Source organism: Marmota marmota, unplaced genomic scaffold, assembly GCF_001458135.2.
Source record: "Marmota marmota marmota unplaced genomic scaffold, marMar, whole genome shotgun sequence".
Classification (NCBI taxonomy): domain Eukaryota; kingdom Metazoa; phylum Chordata; class Mammalia; order Rodentia; family Sciuridae; genus Marmota; species Marmota marmota.
The window spans coordinates 35889679-35903794 of NW_025999949.1; the positions used below are offsets into that span (position 1 = coordinate 35889679).

Genomic DNA, 14116 nt, shown 5'->3' on the forward strand with positions numbered 1-14116 from the left:
GGAGGTGGGGGGGGCTCTGTCAGCGGGAAGCAGGCGCTGACCCCCTTCTTCCCGCTGCCCTGGCTTCTCTCTCGACCTCTGGAACTGACGCTGGAAGCCAAGTGAGAGTCACCTCCCTGTCTGGGAACCGACCCAAGCCATCAAACAGAATTAAGCAATCAAGCCCCTCCTCCTCCCCTGGGTCCCCGGGGTCCTGGGGGCCCAACCAGCAGAAGCCCACTTTACAGTCCTGGGCCTCGGCCAGCAGGGAGGCCAGCAGGGAGGCCAGCAGGCCCTAAGGCTCCAGCACGCCCGTCTCAACATGCCCTGGATTCTTTCCCACATAAATATGCAGCCTTTAAAATTTAATAAAAAACATACCAATTATAAAAGCTATTTACCCAGTCAGATCAATCATGGGCCTGGCATGTTTATGCCCGAGCACCTGATTTCAGCTCGTAAGTCACTTTTACACCCTCTTTAGGTGCTAACGACCCAAATGAGCTGGCAGCACGTTCGAGTGATGGGGCCACCTACCCTGGCCGCACCCCTTCCTTAGGGCCCGGGAAGCTGGTTGCTCCAGGGTGTGGAGCCTCTGGCCTCAGGCCCACCTCCTCTCCCCTGCAGGTAGGAGCATCGAACTCACCTCCTCCAGGGAGCCCTCCCTGACCACCCCAGGACAGAGGGTGCCCCTCTCCTCTCTTCCTGGACACGAGCAAAGGGTTCAACTTCCCACTGTCTGCAGCCGAGACAGGGGCTCCCGGGGTGGGCACTGGAGGTGCCAGTGGAACAGGGTGGAGGGGGAGAGCCAGGCAGGGGGACTGCAGGCCAGTGAGGACCCAGGCCTCCCAGGCCTGGTCAGCCAAAGCCCAGAAGGGAGACTCTGGACCAAGGAGAAGTCTGTGCAGTTTGGGGGTTCAGTGGGTACGCAGCATGGAGCAGAGGGAGGGCTGGAGGGCAGCGTCTGGCTTTAGTCTCGCCTCTTCCTGACCTCCACACTTGAGGCCCGTCTGGACCTCCTGAGCCTCGGTGTCCTCACCTATGATGGAGATTGGTGTGGGTCTGAGCAGTCAGTGGGAGGCAGGCATGTCCTCCTGCCACTCACAAGGTCACGACCGGAGCTGGTGTCCCTCTGCTCTCTGCCTTGGTTCAGTGGCGTCTACCCAGAGGCAGCTCTGCTTGGAGGCTAAGCATACAGAATGATATTAGGGCCACTGGGTTCAGGGTCCCATTTGGCTGGTCATTCAACGTGCAAAGCTGGACAGATCTCTTGGCCTTTTTGTGCCTCAATTCCTTGTGGAAACCCACATGCCACCACAAATACCTTACCTGTATTCAAATGTCTGCTGGATTGCAGATACAATAGCTGGAGCTGCAGTAGCCATGTTGGGTCACAACATAAAGCAAGACCACCAGGCAAAGGCAGCTTGATCTATGGTAGCTGGACCCTAAGGCCTCCACAGTCTAGGGCTTCAGTGCCTGTTGAGGTGTAGACACAATGCAGGGGCCGGCTCTTCCCTGCTCGCAAGCTGTGACGGTGGCAAGTGGTGGACGGTCTCTGTGCTTCAGCTGCCTCTTTCCTAACAGGGACCAGGGACAACTCTGCTGGGGGTCCCTTGGGGATTAGGAACTGGGTAAGCTGTGAGGCCCGGTGCCTGCCATGTGGCAGGGCTCGCCGCAGCTCAGCAAGTTGGCTATAAGTCCTGCCGTGTGCTCCGTGATCAGTTAAGAAATCTGCACATTTTATTCTGCTTAATCCTCTCAGCTTCCTGTTGGAATTTATCAGAAACCTCCACAAAGGTTTCTAATCCACATTTGCAACGCTGACGCTCAGTGGCAAGTCACAGAGACTCAGAACAGCAATGGCCCAGAGAGGACCTGTCTTCCCTTTCCATGGGCCTGGGGGTGGGCAATCCAGGACCGGAGAGGGCTGTGCCACAGGGACCAGGAGCTCCCAGGGACCAGGTGCTTCAGTCCTGTGGGTGCACTGAGCCACGGAGCCTGCAGTTCCAAAGCCACATCATGGCGCAAAATGGGGGCTGCAGCTCCAACACCACATCCTAGGGCCCAGGAGAAGGGAGGCAGGAGTGGCAACAGACTGCTGATCCTGCCCCTGAAGCTGCCCCTGTCACTGCTCACAGCTCAGTGCCGGGCACAGCAGCATCTAGCTGCAAGGGAAGCGGGCGGGTGGTCTTTTTCTTGTGACTGTGTGTGTGCTGCTGCCCAGTGCCATCCAGGACGGAGGGCGGAACCGCACAGCAGGACCGCCACACCGACTGACCGGCCGACACTGGGCCCTTGTCCAGCATAGCCGTAGTGGCCTCTCCCGGGAAGATGCCATCTAGCCTAAAGCAGGACGTCTTAACCTCCAGACAGTGACATTAGGAGCTGGGCAATTCTGTGTCCTGGGGCAGGGGCTGTGCTGCGTTCTGTGCCCTGTAGGATCTCAAGTGGCATCCACCCCTGCACCTACTGGGTGCCCCTGCCTTGCTCCTGTTGTGACAACCAGAGATGGCCAAACGTCCCTCGGGGGGGGGGTTGTCCCACAGGGACGTGGGAGAAGAAAGCCCTCCAGGAGGGACCGTGTGGGGACTTCCCGGCCCCGGGCCCCACCCAGGAGCGCTGCTCTCCAACCTCCAGGTCTGCAGGCGGGAGGTGCCCCTCCAACCCCCTCTTGCACCATGAGCTGAAGCAGGCCATGGGCGCTGCTTCTGGCTGTGAACCCTGGGTCGACAGCATCCGGATGATGGTAAAACACCCACCAGAAGCCGGGAATCCAGAGCCAAAGAGCAAGACATGGGGGGGGGGGGTGCATTTAAAACCAGGAGAATAGACGAAATGGCAGCTGTTCACAGGAGACAGGAAAATTTTGCATATGGCAGATGCAAGAAAGGTTTCTTCTAATTATTTTGCTACAAATATATATTTTTGTGTGCCCAGGAGAGCCGCTGTCGTGTGGGGAGAACTGCCCATGGCAGCTAAGGGCAGGCATCGTTAGTGCGGGACGAGTTCACAAAGGTCCTCGGCAACGCACGGCCTCAACTAGACACTGACCAAAACCCACGGCTGTGCGATCCACATGCAGCCAGGAAGGGACTGTGGAGGAACGTGCTCCCTCCCTAGTAATAACGGAAATGTACATTACGACAAAATTCTCCTCTTATTAACATGGGGAGACACTGAAATGTGCCGATGTCCACAGTGTGTTTTTGGGCTGGAAGCTGCGTGCTTGGGGGCTGAGCCTGGGGGGCTGTGTCGGGGCAGGCAGGGACTCCCGGGAGCAGGCAGCCGGCCACGTGACCACACTTCTAGAAAGGCCCCCCCAAGACAGGCAAGTTAATTGCTTGGCTGCTGTCCCGAGGAAGTAATGCGAAACACAAAAATATATATTTGTAGCAAAATAATTAGAAGAAACCCAAGTGCCTGAACATGGGGAATGTTTAAGTAACCTGTGGTTTATCCACTCGAAAGAATATTACAGCCATTAAAAACTAATGTTCGCTGAGAGTCTGTGCGGAGACCTCGTGCAGGGAAGGAAAGGCAGGATCCTAACAAGACACGATGCGACGCGTTCCAACAGGGAAATGAGGAAATTGGGGCCTGTCAGAGGGGTTGTGAAACAAAGTGCCTTAACCAACGGGGACTGGCCTGCGGGGACGGCCGGCGTGAGCCCGCCCAGCTGTGCGGTGGGTGCAGGCAGAGCTGCTTTGCTGGCTCCGGCTGTCCCCCAGTGTCTCTCCCCCAGACGGCTCTACTCTCCACAGGACTCACACACGTTTCTGCAGGAGCCCGGCTAGCTGCAAAAGAAATGGCTTGTGGGTGACGATGCCGTGTGACCCAGGACTTCCCTGCTCTTCCTAAGTTGTGAGAAATAATTGACAGTGGGGGGATGCGGGCTTGCTGGCAGCACCCTGTTGTGCCCCCCCAGCCCTGGCCCCTCCCTGGGGTGGGGCAGGCAAGGTAGGTGCGAACTGGCCTCCTAAATCCATTTAGGGAAGGTGTTGGCCGCTGGGGACAACACGGAGCAGAACATGCCCGCCACATTCACAGTGGCATGCCTTGAGTCACACGTGTGTGCGGCAAACGTGACAGATATTTGTGTAAAAGGCTCTTCCCCGTGGCGCCGGCCCGGGAGTAGCTAGATTTCACATAAACTCCTCTGTCATATCTGGAAGGTCAGCAGGAGTCTCTTTTGTGCCTCTGGTCCCAGCTTAATTATTGGTCAAGTCCTGGTTTGGGTGAGAAGTTTCAGAATCCTTCCTGCTCTCCGAGGGGACGGTCATGGGCTGGGTGGTGACTGGTCTCAGATGCTCCTGGATGCCCCACTCAGCACTCAGAACCCAGGGAAGACTGAGGTCTGTGGGCCTCTGAAAAATCCAAGTCCACGGACAGCAATGAACAGGTCACTCTAGGGCCCTGGGCTGCTCCCCACGTGATCCCCTGGAGACCTGGACAGTAACCCGGAGGCCTTGGGGAAGCACATCTCAGGCCACCCCCTGCACAGGGCCAGGATCCTGACAGTAGCTGTGGGGTCCTGGCTTTGCTGGGTGGCTTGGGCAGGGACAGGCCTTTTAAGCTGGGCCACACCGGGCCCTCCCCACTGGCCACAGGAGGCTATACTGCTGCTTCCCACCACCAACCCCCGCCCTGTGGGGCTGGTCACATGGATTTGTCTCCTGCCTCTGGGCGAGGGAGTACCCTATTTTCCCTGGCTTTCCCAGGGGTGACTCCCACCCTCCAGTGAGGCCCCCAGTGAGCAGGTCTGCTGTGGGGTGGGGTTGGCCTGCACCCCACCTCAGCTGTGCAAGTCCTCCAGCCGTGGAGGTGGTCTGTGGCCAGGCCACGTGTTGGGAGAGCGTGTGCTACCTAGGCTGGCCAGGCAGAGCGCTGGGGCCTATGCGGAGGGGCGAGGTACATCCGCAGGCCTCTGGGATCTCTGGGGTTCCCCACGGGCCGAGGTCTCCTCTCAGCTTCAGGAGTCGCTGTGAGCAGTGGGCCCCAGCGCCTCGGGGCTCAGGAGGCCCCTCTGATGTGAGCCTGCTCTAGGAGCAATGTCTGGGTTTCAGGATTCCAGGGGACCAGGTGTGGGGAGCTCCAGAAGCCTCCCGGGGGACTCTGGCTCCATCCTGGTCTGGAAGGTTCTTCTTTACCCTCATGTCATCGCAGATGCACCACGGGGCTCCCACACTGAGTCAGCTCTGGACAGGTGTCAGGTGGAAAGAATGAGGGTCCCCCCACTGAAGAGGAGGGAGACGGGGACACTACGGGTCCTGCTCAGAGTGATGTCACTGGAGAGAGAGCACTGTGGCCAGACTGCCCACTCCACCTATGAACCTGCCAAACCTAGGGCCAGTGACCAAGTCCCTGTGGCTCAGTTTCTCCAATGGCAAGTGGGGCGGGGCGGCCAGCTATCCCCTGGATGACAGTGATGCGGGAGGAGTGGCAGCTGTGGGAGCCGATGGGGGCCCTGCATCAGGCAAGGCGTGCTGAGGATCTCTGACTGAGGGGGAGAGTGGGGGCTGCAGGCCTGCCCAGGGAGCAGCATCCAGCCTGGGGCGCTCTGGAACGTTCTGGAATAGCTGGTCTGTGTAAATGTGGGAGTTAGGGAGTTACTGAAGAGGAGGGGGAGCTGGTGGTGGCAGGAGCAGGGTGCTGGGGCAGGGCACATGGCTCAGGCAGAGGGTCCCAGACCTGGGCTGCCCAGGGGAGATGTGTGTGGTGTGCCCTGAGCAGGGCGGCTGGCGGGAGGGCGTGCTGAGAGCTGGGTGGGCAGGGTCAGGTGGTGCCTCAGGGGCTGCAGGAAGGGTGTGCCCCCAGTGTCACCATGGGCAGCGGAGATGGAAAGGCAGAGGGAGAGGGAGGTGAGCAGGAGCCAGGCTGTGGCAGCCCAGCCTTGTCCTTGACCTCTTTACCCTTGGTGTCTGGTTTGGCAAACGTGTTCACGGCTGTGTAGGCTGATGCCAGGGTGCCCGTGTCCTGGTCCCTGAACCTGGAATGTGTCACCTTACGTGGCAAGAGGGCCTTTACAGATGCAACAGGCTCCTGAGGTGGGGAGAGGACCCTGGGTTATCTGGTGGGCTCAAGGTCACTGCAAGGTCCTTACATGAGAGAAGCAGAGAGACAGAGCCGAGGTGGGAGGGCTGCCTGGCAGGAGGAGCAGGAGGGAAGCAGCCTTCCCTGGAGCCCCGGCCCTCCCACCCGCACCAGCAAGACCAGTGCTGCTGTCAGCCACCTCACCGCAGGCAGCCGGTTCTCCAGGTCAGCAGCAGAGAGGCCAGTGATGGGTAGATCACAGACAGGACAGTCGGGGATGGAGAGGGGGAAGATGGATAGATAGAACACACACACACTCACACACACACTCTCTCACACTCACATTCACACTACACACTCACCCAGTCACACCTACACACACTCACACTCACTCACACACATGCACTCACATATACTCACACACACTCACATACACACACATTGAGGCATGCAACACACATTCACATACACTCACACACTTGCACTCTCTCACACACTCACATATACTCACACACACTCACACTCACATTCACATACACACATTCACACAACTCACACTCACATACACTCACACTCACATATACTAACACACTCACTCACATTCACATACTCACACATACACTCTCTCACACACTCACACAATCTCACACTCACACACACACGCACACTCTCTCACACACTCACACACATTCACACACGCACACTCTCTCACACACTCACACATACACTCTCTCACACACTCACACATACACTCTCTCACATACACTCTCACACTCTCTCACACACTCACACACACTCACACACACACTCACACACACTCACACACACACTCACACACTGTCCTCTCAGGACAGCCACAGTGGACCCACCCCGCCCTGCTCTTCTTTCTACAGGAAGCCTGGACCCTCATCTCCAGGAGCGGGCTCTGTCCCCTCTCTGGAGTCTGGAAGGGCCTGTGTCCCCTGTGGAACAGGTGACTCCTGAGGCTTGGTCCTAAAGGGTGACTGGATCTCTGCCTGGCGCTCTGGGCCAGCCTTGGGGCTCAGGCACCTTCCGTGGGGAAGTCCAGGTGCAAGTTCCTGCGCCACCTGGGAAGGTCCTGGCCACAGCAGCTCAGCCTCACGCCCTGCAGGAGGCCTCCTGCACCCTGCCTGTCACAGGCTCCTCTCTGCTCGTGCAGGAGGACTCCAGCCTGAGGCTGCAGGTGTGGGGGTGCTTGGGCAGGACCCCGGCTTTGAGACAGGAGGTCATCTCCTCACCCAGGCAACACTGTCGAGCAAAGGGCCCAGGTTAGGTGCCAGAGAGCTGGGCCTGGCCCAGGGCCTGGCAGGGATGCCAGTCAGCAAGTTGGGGCCTTCCTGTGTTGGGGTCCCAGGACTGTGGGCAGGGCGGCAGCCTCTGGAAGCAAAGGAGATTGTCCTTGGCCACCTGGGTGGGCCTCATCCAATCAGCAGAAGGCCATGTGAGCAGCACTGAACTCCCAGGGGAAGAAATGAAAGAATCCTGCTTCCTGATAGCAGCGCCCACACCTGCCGGCCTGCCCTGCAGATATCAGACTGGCCAGTCCAACCACCCTTGGAGTGTGCCTCCCAGGCCTGGAGTCCCACCCTCACGCAGTCCCTCCATCCAGCCTCACCATCGCAGGGTTCCCAGGGTGCTGCCCTCGGCCACGGCATGGGCAGCCCCGTGTTCATGTGGACCTGGCCATGCGGTCACACCCAGGAGGTTGGAGGCGGCCCAGCTTGCGCCCAGGAGGCAGACTGCATCAGACACCAAGCGGCCACCCACCTGGGAGCTCAGCAGGCAGGGCCTGGTGGGGCTCTGTAGGCCGGGGAGCCTACAGTGGACGTGTCTGCAGAGCGGCTGCCCTCCCCCAGGCCAGGAGAAAGGGGCTCTGCTGCCGCTTACCCGCTCCGGGCTCAGGGAGGAACTGGCCCTTCTAAGGCCCCTTTGTCCGGGGCCAGGCCTCTAGCACCATCCCCCCTTGGACAACTCCAAGCCAGGCTGGCCAGGGGTTCACAGGAAACCCCTCCCCTCCGCCATCTCACATGACCTGGTTAGGAGATGACTGTCCTGTGCTCACCCCGGCATAGGGGGTAGGCAGCCTGAGGACACCATCATGGAATCTGCATGCTGCAGAGGACAGGTGTGCTGGACAGTGGCTGTTCTTCCCAGGTTCCTAGACAGGGCAGGACTGGAAGCCCCTTCTCAGCAGGGGACCCAAGCTGGGGACTGCTGTCTGCCTTTAATAAGAGACCTATTGCCCCCCACTATTCCAGGAGGGGTGTGGCCACTCACCTGAAGGGAAAGGGGGATAGGGAGGGAGGGGGAGAAGGGAAAGCGAGAGGGAGAAAGAAGGGGAGGGAGGGAGGAAGTGAGAGCAAGGGGGAGAGGAGGGAGGGAGAGAGGGAGATGGAGGGAGAGAGGGAGAGGGAGGGAGCATGGCGGGGGGCTAGAGAGTGGCCTGGAGAGAAGAGAGCCCTGGCTGGGGCTGCCAGCGGAGGGCAGAGCAGCCTCCTCTGTACTGGCCTAAAGCAGCCTAAGGACCCCCCCCCACAGCCTGTTTCCCTGGAGCCCCGCCCCCTGGCTCTGCCCACCCTTGTCCTTGCTGGCCTCTGAGTGCCCTGGAGGTCACCTGGCTGGTCCTGAGCCTCCAGCCGGCAGGGGCTTCCCCCTCAGACCCTCCTTCTTTGTGCCATCCCTGTGTCCTCCGCAGGAGCACAGGGTGGGCAGACCAGAGGGACCTGCCTTCTCTCCGTCCCACCCAGCCCTCCAGGATCAGGATGGGGCGCCTCTGAGGCTCCTTGTCCTGTCAGCCCCTCGGGGACTTGCCAAGCTCCGGGAATCAAGGGGAGATTCTCACCTGAGCTCAGCAGCACCACATCTTGATTTCCCTCCTGCGCCGGATGGATCCCACTTCCTGCCAGGAGAGGAGGAGTGACAGGCGGCTGTGTCACCTGAGGGCACATCATTTGATGGGAAAGCGCCTTTCCAGGGTAGGAAGGGGGGGAGTGCTGGGTTCCCTGGGCCACCGTCCCGAGGGGCCCTGACAGGGGTCTGCAGGTGCCCTGCTGGGCTGGGGCTGGGCTGGGAGGATCGTGGGGGTCCAGAAGCATGGCCTCCCTGGAGGAGCGAGAGCCAGAGCCGGCAGAGATCATCCCGGACAGGATCTCTAGGGGGTGTGGTATGGCCAGGATGCACCATGGGGTCTGTGGGGGCAGCAGAGTCACTGTCACTGAGGGAGGTTCCTGGAACCCAAGGCCTCGACACGCCCAAGTTCATGACCAGGAAGACTGGGCTCCCGATGCACCACTCCAGCACGTGCCCTGCCCTGGCGGGACACAGCGTCATAAAGAGTGTTTGTCAACAAACACTGGTCACTTCTGATGTTGTCACCCTGACAGCTGCAGTTCAAGGCCGTTTCTGAATTGCCATCACGACCCACCTCAGCTGAGCAGTGTTCTGCTACAGAAGGACTGGGGGACATGAGGAGGTCTCTGAGCCTGCTGGAGTCTCACCTGCCTGTCCTGGACTACCTGGGCAGGTTCAGACAGGTCCCAGAACCGCCTTCTCAGAGGTGTCCCTGCCGGGGAGCCCAGCCCCCCACCCCTCCCCAGCGCCCCACAGCTTGCCTGCCAAGGGCTTCCACAGCACCAGTCCCCAACCTGCTAGGAGCCCTCCTGGGGCCCTGGGTGGGGTAAGGAGGTCCTCCTGGCCCACAGCCCCTGCCCCGCCTCGCCCCTGACCTTCTAGTTCCGGTGCAGGTTGGGCTTGTCCTGGCTCCCTAGGAAGCTTGGCAGACCCCCAGCCCCCTCCTGCTCAGCAGCTGCCCCCAGACCTGCGTGACCCCTGGCTGGGCCCATCCGGGGCTTCCTCTACAAGCACCCCCAGCGGCCAGGGCAGCTCTCACCCCTCCCTGTCCCCGCCCTCTGTCCACCCTTCCTTGTCCTCCTCCTCTTCCTCTCTGCCGCCTCGTGTTGCCTGGCATCCTGGGAACTCCAAATGTTTGGGGGCATTCTGCAGTGGTGGGCTTTCTGGCTTTGGAGCAACTGGTCTTACGGCCTGGCACTTGTGCCCTGATCTCCTCAAAGCCCCATTCTGCAGCAGCCCCAGTGACAAAGAAAAGTTGGCGTCACCCACCTGGCAAGTGAGGGGGTGGCAGGCAGTCCCCAGGCCTCCCAGCCCTGAACCTCTTCTATTTATAACACAAGCCCTGCGTCGGCAATTGCTATTCAGCACAGAGGAGGCTGTGAAATAAAATTGTATAACAGAATTCATTCTCCCCAGTCCTCCTATTAAATCTCACCTCAGAACCTGCTCCCAGCCGGGGACCCCGCGTCTCCTCGGGGCAGGCTCACCAGGACTGCCACCTGCTCAGTGCCTCCAGCTGCCAACCCGGCTCACGGCTCACGTATGCGCCAGGGAGTTCAGATCTGCCTGTCCTTAGGGCGGCCATGGGAAGCTGGGTCCCCAGCTCCGGCAGGAGGCTCCGAGGACCCTGGGGTTTTGGAGGCAGGAGGGGCATGGGCTGCAGCCGGGCATTGCAGGAAACTGGCCTGGGAAGTGGCCAGGGCCCTTCAAGGTCCCAGTCCTCCCACCCCACCCCGTCTACTCCCAGGGTGTGCCCTGGCCTGGGAGCTGCCCTCCTTGTCCCCCACGAGGCCCAGCTCCAGGGCCCTGGGCAGCTCAGGCAGCTCAGTGCTTCCCCGCCCTCCCCCAGCCTGAACCCCAGGGTCCTGGCCATCCAGGGTGGTCGTGGGCTTTGCCTCCGCAGGGTGGACAGCGGGTGTTCAGCAGATGCCTGGGCCAGAGTTAAGAGCCTGGCCTGCCTGGGGAGGTCCCTGGGGGGTCGGTCCCCCTACCCCCAGGGGAGGGGTTTCCACCGCCTTTCCCACAGGAACCAGTTTCTAGCCCCGGATAAGGCAGATCAGGCGGCCCGTGAGCTGGCCGGGGAAAGGCCACCAACTCCAGGCTTTTACAAACCAGCTCTTCCCTCTCAGAGGAGTGGGGCCATCCTTGCCCCAGAGGGGACGGTCTCTTGGGACGGGGGACTCTGCCAAGGCATCCATCCCCTCATCCAAACTGCGTCAGATCAACGGAGCAACCATTCTGCGGGCTGAGCCTGGAGGCTGGCCTCCCGGGCACCGAGCCCCCGCCTGCGGGGCTGGGCTGCGAGTGGGGCTGCTGCTCCTGGTGAGGCCTCTCTGAACTCTCCCAGACAGCCCTCCCGGGCCTGGAGCAGAGCCAGGCCTAAATGTAGATGAAGGAGCAGCCGCCCACACAGCCTGCGGCAGCCTCGGTGTTTTTAGAGTGATTTCCTCAGTAGGGAGGGGTGGGTGTGGAGGCCCAGACACTGCTCTGTGCCCACGTGCTGCGTCCTCGTGGGGCATGGCTGCTCACCACCCCACCCTGAACATGCAGAGCTGAGGTTCCGAGGGGTCCCCTTGCCAGGGAGGAATCCGAGGTGACCCAGGGTTTCCCGGCCCCAGAGCCCTCCCCCTGGGACCAGCTCACCCGTCCCCACAGGGTTGGAGAGCCCCATCTTGCAACCATTCTGGAAGGGTCCTAACAGGCCACAGTGCCCAGTGTCCCTGTGCCACACAGCCTTGTCCTGAAGGCAAGATGGCCTTCAGAGGAGGGAGGCAGGTTGGCCAGGTGCCCGGGGGCTGCACAGAAGGCCTTGACCTACTCTGTCTGCACAGAATGTCATAAGCAGAGGGTGGGAAGAGTGTCCCAGGGCCCCCAAGCCGGGGACCTGGCGTCCCTCAGTGCGGCACTCTCCAAGGCACAGGTGCGGATAATGACAATGGTGGTGGAGACCTGGTCGTGCTGTGTGGTGAGGGGGCCACCAGGTCCCTTCTGCCCGCCAGGCCCCCAGAGCTCAGCTCCTCGTCCGTCCTGGCTCCTGGGTCTGGGCTGCCGGCTCGGCCTTCCCTCCCCTGGGTCTCGCTCACCAAGGCCTCCACCAAGCACCTGCAGCCCTGTGGGTGGCCAGGGATCCCACGGGTGGCAAGAAGCCAGGAGACTTTACTAGGAAAGTGGCACTAGGACAGGGCTCCGAGCAAGGGGCCAGGGATAGGGGGGAGGGCACGGTCCCGAGGCCGAGGCTGTGGGGCTCCTCTGTGGTCAGGGGCTCCACCGCCTCACATGGGTCAAGGTTACGACCCACTTAGGCCAATGTGACGCCAGGCAGGAGCCAGGCAACGTCACTCGGTGACAGCCCCTGAGAGGTGAGGCAGGGCTGGAGGCTCACCTGGGGACGGAGCCCGTGCCTGGAGGCTGGCTGAGGCTGGCCTCCCGGGGCACCAAGCCCCCCAGCAGGGCCTTGCCCAGTTTGAGTTCTTCAGTACTAGCTTATGAGGTGGCCTGGGGTGATGAGCACCAACCCCAAATGTCCTTTGACTTTGTCCCTTTCTCTGTCACCACTAGACTCCTGGGGGATGCCCTGTGGGGTCGGCTGTTGAAGGTCCCCTGCTCTAGATATAGGTCTGTGTTCCCTGTCTTGTCCCTCTGGGGCAGCTCGAGGTACTGGAGCTGAGCAGTCACGGGTGACTGGCTGAGGGGGTCTGAGGCCAGGTCACCTGCAGGTAAGGCTTCCTCTCCCTACCTGCCGCCCTACCCTCCCGTCTTGCCAGCCCCTAGGCTGCAAGGACAGCTCATCTGACTCCCCCTGCATCCCCTGTGGGCTCTTCTGGAACTCCTGAGCCAAGGGTGACCAGGGCGGGGTCGCACCCTGAAGCCTGTGTGTCTGAGGACCGGGCCGGGGAGGGCCACTGGAGGGTCACGTCCGTCTCCGTCCCCCAGGCCTCCCCTCGGCACCTTAGCCCTGTCTCCCCTGAGAGGTGACTCTTTCTCTTGTGAGAGGCACGGGCAGGAGCTGCTCCGGGTTCAGGGGGATCTAGGCGTCTTCCAGGAGGCCGCAGTGAGGTCCCCCTGCCCAGCCACAGTGGCCCTGCTCTCAGCCCGGGAGGGCCTGGGGAGCCCGGCAGGCAGAGGAGGCTGAACCCGGTTGTGCACCTGGGAAAGTGGGCCATGGGCCTGCGAGGCTGGGGGAGACGCCGCCATTCCAGGCTTGGGTGGACAGAGCCACGCTCGGGACACACTGAGGACAGAGGGCTACAGGCCTCGAGGCAGGTGGGGTTTCTTAACTGGACGGGCTGGTGGGCGAGGGGCTGGGGAGGCAGCCGGTGTGGCCTGGTGGCCTAGAGTTCAAGGAGGGAGGGACGGCAGATTCCTCTGGGTGGCTCATCCCCCAGAGCAGGGGCGCTCTGCAGGGGCTGGCTGGCCTGGCCAGTAGAGCCCATCTGCATGGCCACATGGTCTCTGGGGGAAGGCAGCCCCGCCCTGTCAGGAAGACTGTCCCAGTAGCTGGTGCTTGTGCGGCTGTCGTGGGACAGGCTTGGGCCATCTATTGGCTGACACCTGCCCTGCAGAGTGGACCCTGCTGCTCAGGCTGCTCTCAGGAGAGCTAAGCCCGGCCCTCTTCCCTGCTGGGGGACCCAGGGACTTCGGTGAGCCACCTCCAGGCTCGGGCTTGTCCCACAGGCACATCTGGGTGGCTCTCTTCCCTCCCCCAAGGGTCTTCAAGCACCTACTGTCCTTGTGAGTGTCAAAGCCAAGTCAGGGCTGTGACCAGGTCTGCTGATGAGGAGTTGGGACCACCGTGAGCAGTCCTCTGGGAGCCTTGTAGGCATGGGGTCTCGGCCCCGCCGGGAGCTCCTTTCCCACTTGTGACCCCTGCTGAGCTGGACCGTCCTGACCTGGCCTTGCCCCCGTCCCCAAAGACAGCAAAGTGAGGGATGATTCCGCGGACGCTGGCCGGGTGGAGGGCGGGGGAAGATTAATCAGTTCTCGTTAGCCCGGGAGTCAATTTGCAGGCCTTCAATGAGAGCTCCATAAGAGAAGGTTGTTGACAAATCGGAGGAGACTCAAACCCAACAGCAGCGCAGCTCTTGAGGGACAGAGTGAGGACAGGTGCAGGAAGAGCCCACTCTGCGGCTCCCTTGCCAGGTGGGGCTCGTGAACCCCAGCAACCCACCACCTCGGCCCCGTCACGCCCCAGCTCCTGCTGCTGAAACCACTGTGCTCCCGTTCTGAAGATGGA

General features: G+C 61.2%; 1 long non-coding RNA gene across 3 annotated transcripts in view; it reads right to left on the reverse strand.

The window, feature by feature from the left end:
* LOC125616560 overlaps positions 1 to 10597 on the reverse strand; it is a 13150-nt gene extending 2553 nt beyond the window's left edge. Inside the window, exons 1-4 of one of the 3 annotated variants that reach the window (XR_007347266.1) lie at positions 10371 to 10597; positions 8876 to 10259; positions 1309 to 3776; positions 1019 to 1165 (exon numbers count right to left, since the gene is read on the reverse strand). This is a non-coding gene — a long non-coding RNA (uncharacterized LOC125616560). Of the gene's footprint in view, positions 1 to 144; positions 1166 to 1308; positions 4347 to 8875; positions 10260 to 10370 lie in introns of those variants that run through there. The other 2 variants (XR_007347264.1, XR_007347265.1) reach the window with 2 other exon arrangements.
* Positions 10598 to 14116: the final 3519 nt, after the last annotated feature.